At 54.2% G+C, this 12500-nt stretch overlaps 3 non-coding genes across 3 annotated transcripts; all 3 read left to right on the forward strand.

Moving 5' to 3' along the window:
- Positions 1-4341: 4341 nt before the first annotated feature.
- Positions 4342-4535, forward strand: LOC124719015. Its single transcript, XR_007005970.1, has one exon. It is a non-coding gene; the product is annotated as a U2 spliceosomal RNA (small nuclear RNA).
- Positions 4536-5317: 782 nt separating this feature from the next.
- Positions 5318-5510, forward strand: LOC124718078. Its single transcript, XR_007005837.1, has one exon. It is a non-coding gene; the product is annotated as a U2 spliceosomal RNA (small nuclear RNA).
- A 6147-nt stretch (positions 5511-11657) lies between these two features.
- LOC124719026 lies at positions 11658-11851 on the forward strand. Its single transcript, XR_007005972.1, has one exon. It is a non-coding gene; the product is annotated as a U2 spliceosomal RNA (small nuclear RNA).
- Positions 11852-12500: the final 649 nt, after the last annotated feature.

Consider the following 12500-nt stretch of genomic DNA (forward strand, 5'->3'; position numbering starts at 1 on the left):
GCAAGAAGGCGAACCCGGACCAGCCGGCGGAGGAAGCGGACGGTTTACGTCCTCCTGAGAGCGGCGGTGAGGCTGACTCTCAGGCCTCCTCAGTTTCCCGCTCTGTTTCCGGTGACCGCTCGGGCGGTATGCGGCAAACTGCTCGGCAACTAGAGGCTCTTATCAGTTCCTCGCGAGATCGGGGAGCGATCCCTGCAAAACGGAAACATGACCAGGGTAGCGACCAGCCAATGCAGCGTACTCGCACCCTTTCACACCCTACTGTGTCCGACGCGTCTGCGCCGCCTGGCTTAGACTATCCTGCCGATGGGGGAGGCCTGAACTGGGCTGACGACGAGGGCGATGACATGCGTGATTGAGTGGGTCTTTCCCCACATGAGCTGCTTGGTATTTGTTTCTCACATCCGGGGTGATATCGCTGGGTTCTGGTGTGGATATTTCCACACCTGCTTCCCTACGGCTGTGACCCTATCTGCCGTTGTCTACTCTGTGTTGCTCTCCCATGCCTGCCTTTGACCGTCCGCCGGGAGCCCTCTCCCTTTTAACGATCAATATCAACTCCATCTCCAACCCGGTCAAACTTCGATCTCTGAAGGACTTTCTCCGCCTTGGTGCGTTTGATGTGGTCTTTCTCCAGGAAGTTTGTGCCCCTTTTCTATCTGACCTTGCTGGTTATGAGGCACTGTATAACGTTGACCCTGACGCCCGGCGGGGTACTGCTTTGCTCTACCGATCAGAGTTTATTCCATCCCACGTTACCACGCTACCCAACGGTCGCGTTCTTGCATGTATCCTTCAAGATGTCCTTTTTCTAAATGTCTATGCTCCTTCCGGTGCTAACCACAGGCATGGCAGAACAACACTTTTTCAGTCTGATCTCCCCCCTTTCTTAGCAGCTCGTCGCCCTATCGTCTTTGGCGGAGACTTCAACTGTGTGGTGGCCGACGTTGACCAGGTCCCGACGCCTATGCGGTGTGAAGCGCTTGCTTCACTCCTTCGGGCGGCTGACCTTACTGACACATGGCGCCACTTCCATCCCGCCTACACGCAATTTACCCACATCTATCCCACTGGAGCCAGCCGTATTGATCGTGTTTATGTCTCGGCTGATTTGACTCCCGCCCTTTGTGCCGTCCAAGTCATACCCGTGGCCTTTAGTGACCACTGTGCGTACTCGTGTTCCTTGCGTATCGCGGGTCCCGTCCCGGTTCCTCGTGGCACCTCTTGGAAGATGAATACCCTTCATCTATCCCTGCCCGAACTTCGTGCTCTCGTCACGAAAACGTGGCAGGATTGTCTCGTGGACACTTCCCGGTACCCTACCACGGTGGTTTGGTGGCTCCGTTGTGCGAAGCCCCGGCTGCGACGTGTTATCCGGCAATATAGTCGCGACGTCGCCCACTGGAAACGTAGCACGTTGGCCTTCTATCAGCAGTGTCTCACTGACGCCCTGACTCTTCCTGCTGACAGGTACGATCAGCTCCACATGCGCCTCAACAAAATTAAGGCGCAAATCCTTCGCTTCTCTCGGGAGAAAGCCGACGGTATGGTGGTGCGGTGTCGTTCTGCATCCCTGATTGAAGGCGAGGAGCCATCCATTTATCACCTTGCATCTGAACGAACTCGTGCCAAGAAGAACACCATTCTGCGCCTTAAGACAGACGATGGTGCGCGTATCACGGACACCCGTGACGTCCTCCAACACCTGACGGACCATTTCATGCACCTCTTCCAGGATGTTGAGGTCGACGTCGCCGCCCAACGTGCACTTGTCAGTGGGGTGCCAACTTCTTTGGATCATCATGACCGCGACTCTTTAACCGAGCCCCTGACACTCGCTGACCTCACATTTGTCCTCCGTGCCTGTCCGGGACGCAAGTCACCTGGCCCCGACGGTCTCCCTTATGAGTTCTACCAACAATTTTGGGACCTGCTCGGCGACCGTTTCTGCACAATGTGCGAGGAGATTTTTGCTGGATGCGACTTACCCGCCGACTTTTTATCTGGACGTATTGCCCTTATTCCAAAGGTGACTGGTCACTGCCGAGCTCAAGACCTGCGTCCTATCACTGTCCTTAACACTGACTATAAGTTGGTGGCACGATGCGTGGCCTCTCGTCTCAAACAGGCGATGACTAAGGTACTTTGCCCCACTCAATCCTGTGGCGTTTCGCGTCGGAACATCTTCACCGCCGCTTCCCTGTACCGCGATGCTGTCTTGCTCACCGCTGACACTCGCACCCCGGCTGCCATTCTTTCCTTGGACTTTGCCGGTGCCTTTGACAGGGTCTCGCACCCTTACCTGCTGGGCGTTATGTCGCGGATGGGTTTTGGGGAGCGCTTCATACGCATCATCCGGAACTTCTTGGATGGGGCGAATTCCACTATCGTGGTGAACGGTTGCCGGTCGCGCCCCATTCCCATCAAACGGTCAGTTCGACAGGGGTGTCCCTTGTCGATGTATTTGTTTGCCTTAGCGCTGGACCCCATGCTGCGTGACATTGGCCGGTTGGTCGACGGTGTCGTTCTCCCAGGCGTCACCTTCCGCTGTGCGGCCTACGCCGATGACGTTGGTGTGTTCGTTGCTAACGCAAGGGACATCGATTCCGTTCGCCGCATTCTCGATGTTTATGAACGGGCCTCCGGTGCTCAGTTAAATCCCAACAAGACTGTGTTACTCCCGCTAGGGCCACGATCTTTGATCGTCGAACGCCCCTGGTACCGAGTTGTAGGGGAACAGCGTATCTTGGGTCTTGAGGTGACTGCCTGTCCGCAGCGTATGTTAACCCTCACGTGGCGGCGGCTTCTCACACGCATCAGGGGCCTTTGCGTGAGCCACGCTGATCGACGGCTCGACCTCCATCAACGCATCCAGCTTATTAATGGTTATCTCCTCTCACGAGCATGGTATGTCGCCCAACTCCTTACGCTGCCGAAGCAGATCGGCCGAGCCATCTCCCAAGCAGTATATTGGCTCTTGTGGCGGCATGCGCTGTTCAAGGTTGATGCGCTGACCTGTACACTGCCGAAGGTCGATGGCGGCCTTGGCCTCATTGACTTTTCCCGGAAATGTGCGGCCCTTCTGATTCACCGTGTCGCCGCTTTGCGCGACGCCGACCCCGGTGGGACTACAGCGGTCCTCTTCGACCGTTATCGTCCACACTCGGCGCGTGCACCGGTCTGTTTGATGCATATTCCGATCCGGCTGACGACGGTCAGAGACTATTACTTCCACCGCAGTTATGTCCTCGCAGTGGCCACTGACAAGGCACGCACGTCGAAGCGCCTTTACCAGGCACTCCGAGGCCAGCCCAAGCCCCATAAATTAGAGGACAGACGACCGTCGGTCATCTGGCGCCAAGTTTGGGCTAATATTAACAACTCAGCCCTTCCCACGGCAGTTTCAGCGCTATGGTACCGTGTCGTCAACAATTTAATCCCCACTAACCATCGCCTGGCGGCCATCCGCCTACGGCCCTCGGCTGCTTGCGGCCGCTGTGGTGACGTTGACACCAGGGAGCATCGCCTCCTCTGCCCCCACGTCACAGAAGTGTGGACCCTTGCACGTGTACTCATAGCGCTGATCGGTGGGACGACGCCAGCAAATGTATCCACCGACTGGTTCCTTACACCTGATCTTCAAACACTACCCCGACCAAGGCGTAACGCAATGGTGTGGCTCTTGGGCCACACCATTTTCACGATCTACGACCTTTCCCTCGCCGATGCTGTCTCTTACATGGACTACCTGTGGAGCCAGCATCGAGTGGTGGAATCTGCTCGAAACTATACGACCACTTTTTCCCGGTATTTGAAAGTTGCAATGATCCATGGATATCAAACGGTGTTCCAGGTTGCCTAGGGCGCCTTGTCCAGGCATTGCCCGGGCTTGCCCCTGGTGTTTGCACCGATCTTTGACTTGACTGACCTCAGATTCGCAATTGGAACAATTATTGCGAAAACTTTATTGGAAAAATAGGAATCACGCAATCACTCTTAGAAGCTTATCCTTAGTTAATTATCTAGGCGATGGGATTATCTCGCCAGTTTCATTTTCACTTGTGTGTGCTGCCGTCCCGTTTTTAATTTCCTTTCATTTCTATCTTTCTTTCCTTCTTCCTTTTTGGTTCTCCACTCACTATTTCTTCACACCTACAGAGCGAGGTGTCTTTCTGAGTCACGTGTCGTCGCCCACTGCGGCATAGCAGAGTATGCCCTCGCTTTTAATTTCGTTCCTGGCAACAAGTCTTGCTACTCAATGCACCCTGTGCGTGCTGCGTCGACACTCTAGGATGGCGGCAATTTTGGAGAGGACAAGGTAGGGCTGTAGGGGAGGAAGGAGGCCCATTTAAAAAAAAAAAAAAAAAAAAAAAGTGTAGTATCTGTTCTTATCAGCTTAATATCTGATACGTCCTGCATCGCAGGACCAGAATATTAAACTCATTTTTGGCTCATGACGGAGTGCTAGGGGCTTGCTCCACCTCTGTCGCGGGTTGGCCCGGCATTGCAGTACCGCCGGGATCGGCCCACCTAAAATTAATTAAAACACAGCCTGAAATGGGTTAATATTCTGCAGTGATCAGATATTCCGCTGGTAGCAAAACTTGTTGTGGTTGTCGATTTGCCCAGTAGTTAGCTGCTTACACACCACGATTTCTTGTAATTAATTTAACATTTATCTTATGAATATTTTTTTTTTTTTTTTTTTTTTTTTTTTTTTTTTTTTTTTTTTTTTGCGGGTAGCCGGTCCGCTCTTGCAGCCGCATTACACTAGGCTGGTAATTTATGTGGCCACAGAAGAGTGCCTTCGGATGCCTCGTTGGCGTCACATATGGTCCGGCCACAGATAATTTTAATTACATTTTTTGGAGTTATATCCTTAGCTCCTCGCGAACGTCGTCGTCGCCGCCGCACGCACGCAGAATACGTGTGTACACACGTACGCAGTAGGCAGTGGACGATGTAAGCACTCGGCTAGGTGTAGCTCGCGCCGGCCTCGCGCCGGTGTAGCTCGCGCCGGCCTCGCGACGGTGTAGCTCGCGCCGGCCTGGCGCTGCTGTGGGGCGGCCTCACGGCTTCTCCACTGCCCTGGCAGCTAGCGGCGTTCAAATGGGAGTCGCGGTTTACTGTTCGACATGGAGGGTAGTACTGGGCTGGTGACGAGTGCTCCCGTGAATTGTCTTTCCTCCAGCACTTGCTTTTGCGGTGTTTTCGACGGTCGCCAGTTGCCATATCGGCCCGTACCACCGTGTGTCACTCCCACATGTGGAGCGCACACGCTGCAAGCATTTAGGCCCTTCGGCTGCGGTTTTTCCTTATCGCTTCTCGGCCTTTTGGCTAAGATCAAAGTGTAGTATCTGTTCTTATCAGCTTAATATCTGATACGTCCTGCATCGCAGGACCAGAATATTAAACTCATTTTTGGCTCATGACGGAGTGCTAGGGGCTTGCTCCACCTCTGTCGCGGGTTGGCCCGGCATTGCAGTACCGCCGGGATCGGCCCACCTAAAATTAATTAAAACACAGCCTGAAATGGGTTAATATTCTGCAGTGATCAGATATTCCGCTGGTAGCAAAACTTGTTGTGGTTGTCGATTTGCCCAGTAGTTAGCTGCTTACACACCACGATTTCTTGTAATTAATTTAACATTTATCTTATGAATATTTTTTTTTTTTTTTTTTTTTTTTTTTTTTTTTTTTTTTTTTTTTTGCGGGTAGCCGGTCCGCTCTTGCAGCCGCATTACACTAGGCTGGTAATTTATGTGGCCACAGAAGAGTGCCTTCGGATGCCTCGTTGGCGTCACATATGGTCCGGCCACAGATAATTTTAATTACATTTTTTGGAGTTATATCCTTAGCTCCTCGCGAACGTCGTCGTCGCCGCCGCACGCACGCAGAATACGTGTGTACACACGTACGCAGTAGGCAGTGGACGATGTAAGCACTCGGCTAGGTGTAGCTCGCGCCGGCCTCGCGCCGGTGTAGCTCGCGCCGGCCTCGCGACGGTGTAGCTCGCGCCGGCCTGGCGCTGCTGTGGGGCGGCCTCACGGCTTCTCCACTGCCCTGGCAGCTAGCGGCGTTCAAATGGGAGTCGCGGTTTACTGTTCGACATGGAGGGTAGTACTGGGCTGGTGACGAGTGCTCCCGTGAATTGTCTTTCCTCCAGCACTTGCTTTTGCGGTGTTTTCGACGGTCGCCAGTTGCCATATCGGCCCGTACCACCGTGTGTCACTCCCACATGTGGAGCGCACACGCTGCAAGCATTTAGGCCCTTCGGCTGCGGTTTTTCCTTATCGCTTCTCGGCCTTTTGGCTAAGAAGCACCCCGCGGTCGGAGCGGTCCGTTGTGCTCTGTAGCGGGTCGCGAGTCGCGTTTCGTGGTCGTTTCGTTTGTTCTTGGTTTTTCCAGCGTTGATATTTTTGCGGTGAATATGTCGAACCGGTCGAACAGCATTCAATGCGTATTCGACAGAGCAGCGAGACGGCCTACGGCCTTTGAAATACAGGAATGGATATTTGGTGATCTGAAAGTACCGGAAAATGACGTCGACACCTTTCAACTGGATTTTGTCTTATTCTCGTTATTCGTGAAATTTCTCGACCAAGAGAAATACGAAAAGTATGGCCTGGCACTCGCGGGCGAACATCCGTTCCGCTACTTCGATGGAACTGTCGGAACAGTGCATATAGTGCCATCTGGCTTTGGGATACGGACTGTGCGGGTATTTAACGTACCCCCTGAGTGTCCCAATGACGTAATCGGCCGTGTCCTGTCGCGGTATGGCACGGTACTCAGCATCACGAATGAGAAGTGGGGAAGTGCCTACCGTTTCCAGGGCAACAGCGGCGTTCGTAGTGTCCGCATGGACCTCCGCCAGCACATCCCGTCGTATATAAATGTTGCGAGTACCAGGGCCCAGGTCACCTATATTGGGCAACCGCAAACTTGCTCCCTTTGTCAATCGACGGAGCATCTCCGCGTGGACTGCCCGCGCCGGCGTCCTGTACAACTGCCGCGGGAACGCGCTGCTGGTACCGACCTTGTGCCTCTCCTCAGCGAGGTAGTGGCGGGCGCTGCCCACCGTCCCGCTGAGCGACCTGACGTGTCGCCCCCGCCAGAAGCAGTGCAACCGGCACCCAGTGCACCGGCTGACGGACCCGTCCCGGACCAGACGCCCGTTGTGGCGGTACCGCCGGCGGCGTCTGATGTGCCTGCTATGGCGAGTGATGTGGTCGCTGTCGAACAGATGGAGGTCGTTCTTCCTACCCCGCCCATCCCGGCAGATGACGCTAAGTCCCCCCGCCGTCGTCATCGGCGCAAGAAGGCGAACCCGGACCAGCCGGCGGAGGAAGCGGACGGTTTACGTCCTCCTGAGAGCGGCGGTGAGGCTGACTCTCAGGCCTCCTCAGTTTCCCGCTCTGTTTCCGGTGACCGCTCGGGCGGTATGCGGCAAACTGCTCGGCAACTAGAGGCTCTTATCAGTTCCTCGCGAGATCGGGGAGCGATCCCTGCAAAACGGAAACATGACCAGGGTAGCGACCAGCCAATGCAGCGTACTCGCACCCTTTCACACCCTACTGTGTCCGACGCGTCTGCGCCGCCTGGCTTAGACTATCCTGCCGATGGGGGAGGCCTGAACTGGGCTGACGACGAGGGCGATGACATGCGTGATTGAGTGGGTCTTTCCCCACATGAGCTGCTTGGTATTTGTTTCTCACATCCGGGGTGATATCGCTGGGTTCTGGTGTGGATATTTCCACACCTGCTTCCCTACGGCTGTGACCCTATCTGCCGTTGTCTACTCTGTGTTGCTCTCCCATGCCTGCCTTTGACCGTCCGCCGGGAGCCCTCTCCCTTTTAACGATCAATATCAACTCCATCTCCAACCCGGTCAAACTTCGATCTCTGAAGGACTTTCTCCGCCTTGGTGCGTTTGATGTGGTCTTTCTCCAGGAAGTTTGTGCCCCTTTTCTATCTGACCTTGCTGGTTATGAGGCACTGTATAACGTTGACCCTGACGCCCGGCGGGGTACTGCTTTGCTCTACCGATCAGAGTTTATTCCATCCCACGTTACCACGCTACCCAACGGTCGCGTTCTTGCATGTATCCTTCAAGATGTCCTTTTTCTAAATGTCTATGCTCCTTCCGGTGCTAACCACAGGCATGGCAGAACAACACTTTTTCAGTCTGATCTCCCCCCTTTCTTAGCAGCTCGTCGCCCTATCGTCTTTGGCGGAGACTTCAACTGTGTGGTGGCCGACGTTGACCAGGTCCCGACGCCTATGCGGTGTGAAGCGCTTGCTTCACTCCTTCGGGCGGCTGACCTTACTGACACATGGCGCCACTTCCATCCCGCCTACACGCAATTTACCCACATCTATCCCACTGGAGCCAGCCGTATTGATCGTGTTTATGTCTCGGCTGATTTGACTCCCGCCCTTTGTGCCGTCCAAGTCATACCCGTGGCCTTTAGTGACCACTGTGCGTACTCGTGTTCCTTGCGTATCGCGGGTCCCGTCCCGGTTCCTCGTGGCACCTCTTGGAAGATGAATACCCTTCATCTATCCCTGCCCGAACTTCGTGCTCTCGTCACGAAAACGTGGCAGGATTGTCTCGTGGACACTTCCCGGTACCCTACCACGGTGGTTTGGTGGCTCCGTTGTGCGAAGCCCCGGCTGCGACGTGTTATCCGGCAATATAGTCGCGACGTCGCCCACTGGAAACGTAGCACGTTGGCCTTCTATCAGCAGTGTCTCACTGACGCCCTGACTCTTCCTGCTGACAGGTACGATCAGCTCCACATGCGCCTCAACAAAATTAAGGCGCAAATCCTTCGCTTCTCTCGGGAGAAAGCCGACGGTATGGTGGTGCGGTGTCGTTCTGCATCCCTGATTGAAGGCGAGGAGCCATCCATTTATCACCTTGCATCTGAACGAACTCGTGCCAAGAAGAACACCATTCTGCGCCTTAAGACAGACGATGGTGCGCGTATCACGGACACCCGTGACGTCCTCCAACACCTGACGGACCATTTCATGCACCTCTTCCAGGATGTTGAGGTCGACGTCGCCGCCCAACGTGCACTTGTCAGTGGGGTGCCAACTTCTTTGGATCATCATGACCGCGACTCTTTAACCGAGCCCCTGACACTCGCTGACCTCACATTTGTCCTCCGTGCCTGTCCGGGACGCAAGTCACCTGGCCCCGACGGTCTCCCTTATGAGTTCTACCAACAATTTTGGGACCTGCTCGGCGACCGTTTCTGCACAATGTGCGAGGAGATTTTTGCTGGATGCGACTTACCCGCCGACTTTTTATCTGGACGTATTGCCCTTATTCCAAAGGTGACTGGTCACTGCCGAGCTCAAGACCTGCGTCCTATCACTGTCCTTAACACTGACTATAAGTTGGTGGCACGATGCGTGGCCTCTCGTCTCAAACAGGCGATGACTAAGGTACTTTGCCCCACTCAATCCTGTGGCGTTTCGCGTCGGAACATCTTCACCGCCGCTTCCCTGTACCGCGATGCTGTCTTGCTCACCGCTGACACTCGCACCCCGGCTGCCATTCTTTCCTTGGACTTTGCCGGTGCCTTTGACAGGGTCTCGCACCCTTACCTGCTGGGCGTTATGTCGCGGATGGGTTTTGGGGAGCGCTTCATACGCATCATCCGGAACTTCTTGGATGGGGCGAATTCCACTATCGTGGTGAACGGTTGCCGGTCGCGCCCCATTCCCATCAAACGGTCAGTTCGACAGGGGTGTCCCTTGTCGATGTATTTGTTTGCCTTAGCGCTGGACCCCATGCTGCGTGACATTGGCCGGTTGGTCGACGGTGTCGTTCTCCCAGGCGTCACCTTCCGCTGTGCGGCCTACGCCGATGACGTTGGTGTGTTCGTTGCTAACGCAAGGGACATCGATTCCGTTCGCCGCATTCTCGATGTTTATGAACGGGCCTCCGGTGCTCAGTTAAATCCCAACAAGACTGTGTTACTCCCGCTAGGGCCACGATCTTTGATCGTCGAACGCCCCTGGTACCGAGTTGTAGGGGAACAGCGTATCTTGGGTCTTGAGGTGACTGCCTGTCCGCAGCGTATGTTAACCCTCACGTGGCGGCGGCTTCTCACACGCATCAGGGGCCTTTGCGTGAGCCACGCTGATCGACGGCTCGACCTCCATCAACGCATCCAGCTTATTAATGGTTATCTCCTCTCACGAGCATGGTATGTCGCCCAACTCCTTACGCTGCCGAAGCAGATCGGCCGAGCCATCTCCCAAGCAGTATATTGGCTCTTGTGGCGGCATGCGCTGTTCAAGGTTGATGCGCTGACCTGTACACTGCCGAAGGTCGATGGCGGCCTTGGCCTCATTGACTTTTCCCGGAAATGTGCGGCCCTTCTGATTCACCGTGTCGCCGCTTTGCGCGACGCCGACCCCGGTGGGACTACAGCGGTCCTCTTCGACCGTTATCGTCCACACTCGGCGCGTGCACCGGTCTGTTTGATGCATATTCCGATCCGGCTGACGACGGTCAGAGACTATTACTTCCACCGCAGTTATGTCCTCGCAGTGGCCACTGACAAGGCACGCACGTCGAAGCGCCTTTACCAGGCACTCCGAGGCCAGCCCAAGCCCCATAAATTAGAGGACAGACGACCGTCGGTCATCTGGCGCCAAGTTTGGGCTAATATTAACAACTCAGCCCTTCCCACGGCAGTTTCAGCGCTATGGTACCGTGTCGTCAACAATTTAATCCCCACTAACCATCGCCTGGCGGCCATCCGCCTACGGCCCTCGGCTGCTTGCGGCCGCTGTGGTGACGTTGACACCAGGGAGCATCGCCTCCTCTGCCCCCACGTCACAGAAGTGTGGACCCTTGCACGTGTACTCATAGCGCTGATCGGTGGGACGACGCCAGCAAATGTATCCACCGACTGGTTCCTTACACCTGATCTTCAAACACTACCCCGACCAAGGCGTAACGCAATGGTGTGGCTCTTGGGCCACACCATTTTCACGATCTACGACCTTTCCCTCGCCGATGCTGTCTCTTACATGGACTACCTGTGGAGCCAGCATCGAGTGGTGGAATCTGCTCGAAACTATACGACCACTTTTTCCCGGTATTTGAAAGTTGCAATGATCCATGGATATCAAACGGTGTTCCAGGTTGCCTAGGGCGCCTTGTCCAGGCATTGCCCGGGCTTGCCCCTGGTGTTTGCACCGATCTTTGACTTGACTGACCTCAGATTCGCAATTGGAACAATTATTGCGAAAACTTTATTGGAAAAATAGGAATCACGCAATCACTCTTAGAAGCTTATCCTTAGTTAATTATCTAGGCGATGGGATTATCTCGCCAGTTTCATTTTCACTTGTGTGTGCTGCCGTCCCGTTTTTAATTTCCTTTCATTTCTATCTTTCTTTCCTTCTTCCTTTTTGGTTCTCCACTCACTATTTCTTCACACCTACAGAGCGAGGTGTCTTTCTGAGTCACGTGTCGTCGCCCACTGCGGCATAGCAGAGTATGCCCTCGCTTTTAATTTCGTTCCTGGCAACAAGTCTTGCTACTCAATGCACCCTGTGCGTGCTGCGTCGACACTCTAGGATGGCGGCAATTTTGGAGAGGACAAGGTAGGGCTGTAGGGGAGGAAGGAGGCCCATTTAAAAAAAAAAAAAAAAAAAAAAAGTGTAGTATCTGTTCTTATCAGCTTAATATCTGATACGTCCTGCATCGCAGGACCAGAATATTAAACTCATTTTTGGCTCATGACGGAGTGCTAGGGGCTTGCTCCACCTCTGTCGCGGGTTGGCCCGGCATTGCAGTACCGCCGGGATCGGCCCACCTAAAATTAATTAAAACACAGCCTGAAATGGGTTAATATTCTGCAGTGATCAGATATTCCGCTGGTAGCAAAACTTGTTGTGGTTGTCGATTTGCCCAGTAGTTAGCTGCTTACACACCACGATTTCTTGTAATTAATTTAACATTTATCTTATGAATATTTTTTTTTTTTTTTTTTTTTTTTTTTTTTTTTTTTTTTTTTGCGGGTAGCCGGTCCGCTCTTGCAGCCGCATTACACTAGGCTGGTAATTTATGTGGCCACAGAAGAGTGCCTTCGGATGCCTCGTTGGCGTCACATATGGTCCGGCCACAGATAATTTTAATTACATTTTTTGGAGTTATATCCTTAGCTCCTCGCGAACGTCGTCGTCGCCGCCGCACGCACGCAGAATACGTGTGTACACACGTACGCAGTAGGCAGTGGACGATGTAAGCACTCGGCTAGGTGTAGCTCGCGCCGGCCTCGCGCCGGTGTAGCTCGCGCCGGCCTCGCGACGGTGTAGCTCGCGCCGGCCTGGCGCTGCTGTGGGGCGGCCTCACGGCTTCTCCACTGCCCTGGCAGCTAGCGGCGTTCAAATGGGAGTCGCGGTTTACTGTTCGACATGGAGGGTAGTACTGGGCTGGTGACGAGTGCTCCCGTGAATTGTCTTTCCTC

Source organism: Schistocerca piceifrons, chromosome 1, assembly GCF_021461385.2.
Source record: "Schistocerca piceifrons isolate TAMUIC-IGC-003096 chromosome 1, iqSchPice1.1, whole genome shotgun sequence".
NCBI classification, from domain to species: domain Eukaryota; kingdom Metazoa; phylum Arthropoda; class Insecta; order Orthoptera; family Acrididae; genus Schistocerca; species Schistocerca piceifrons.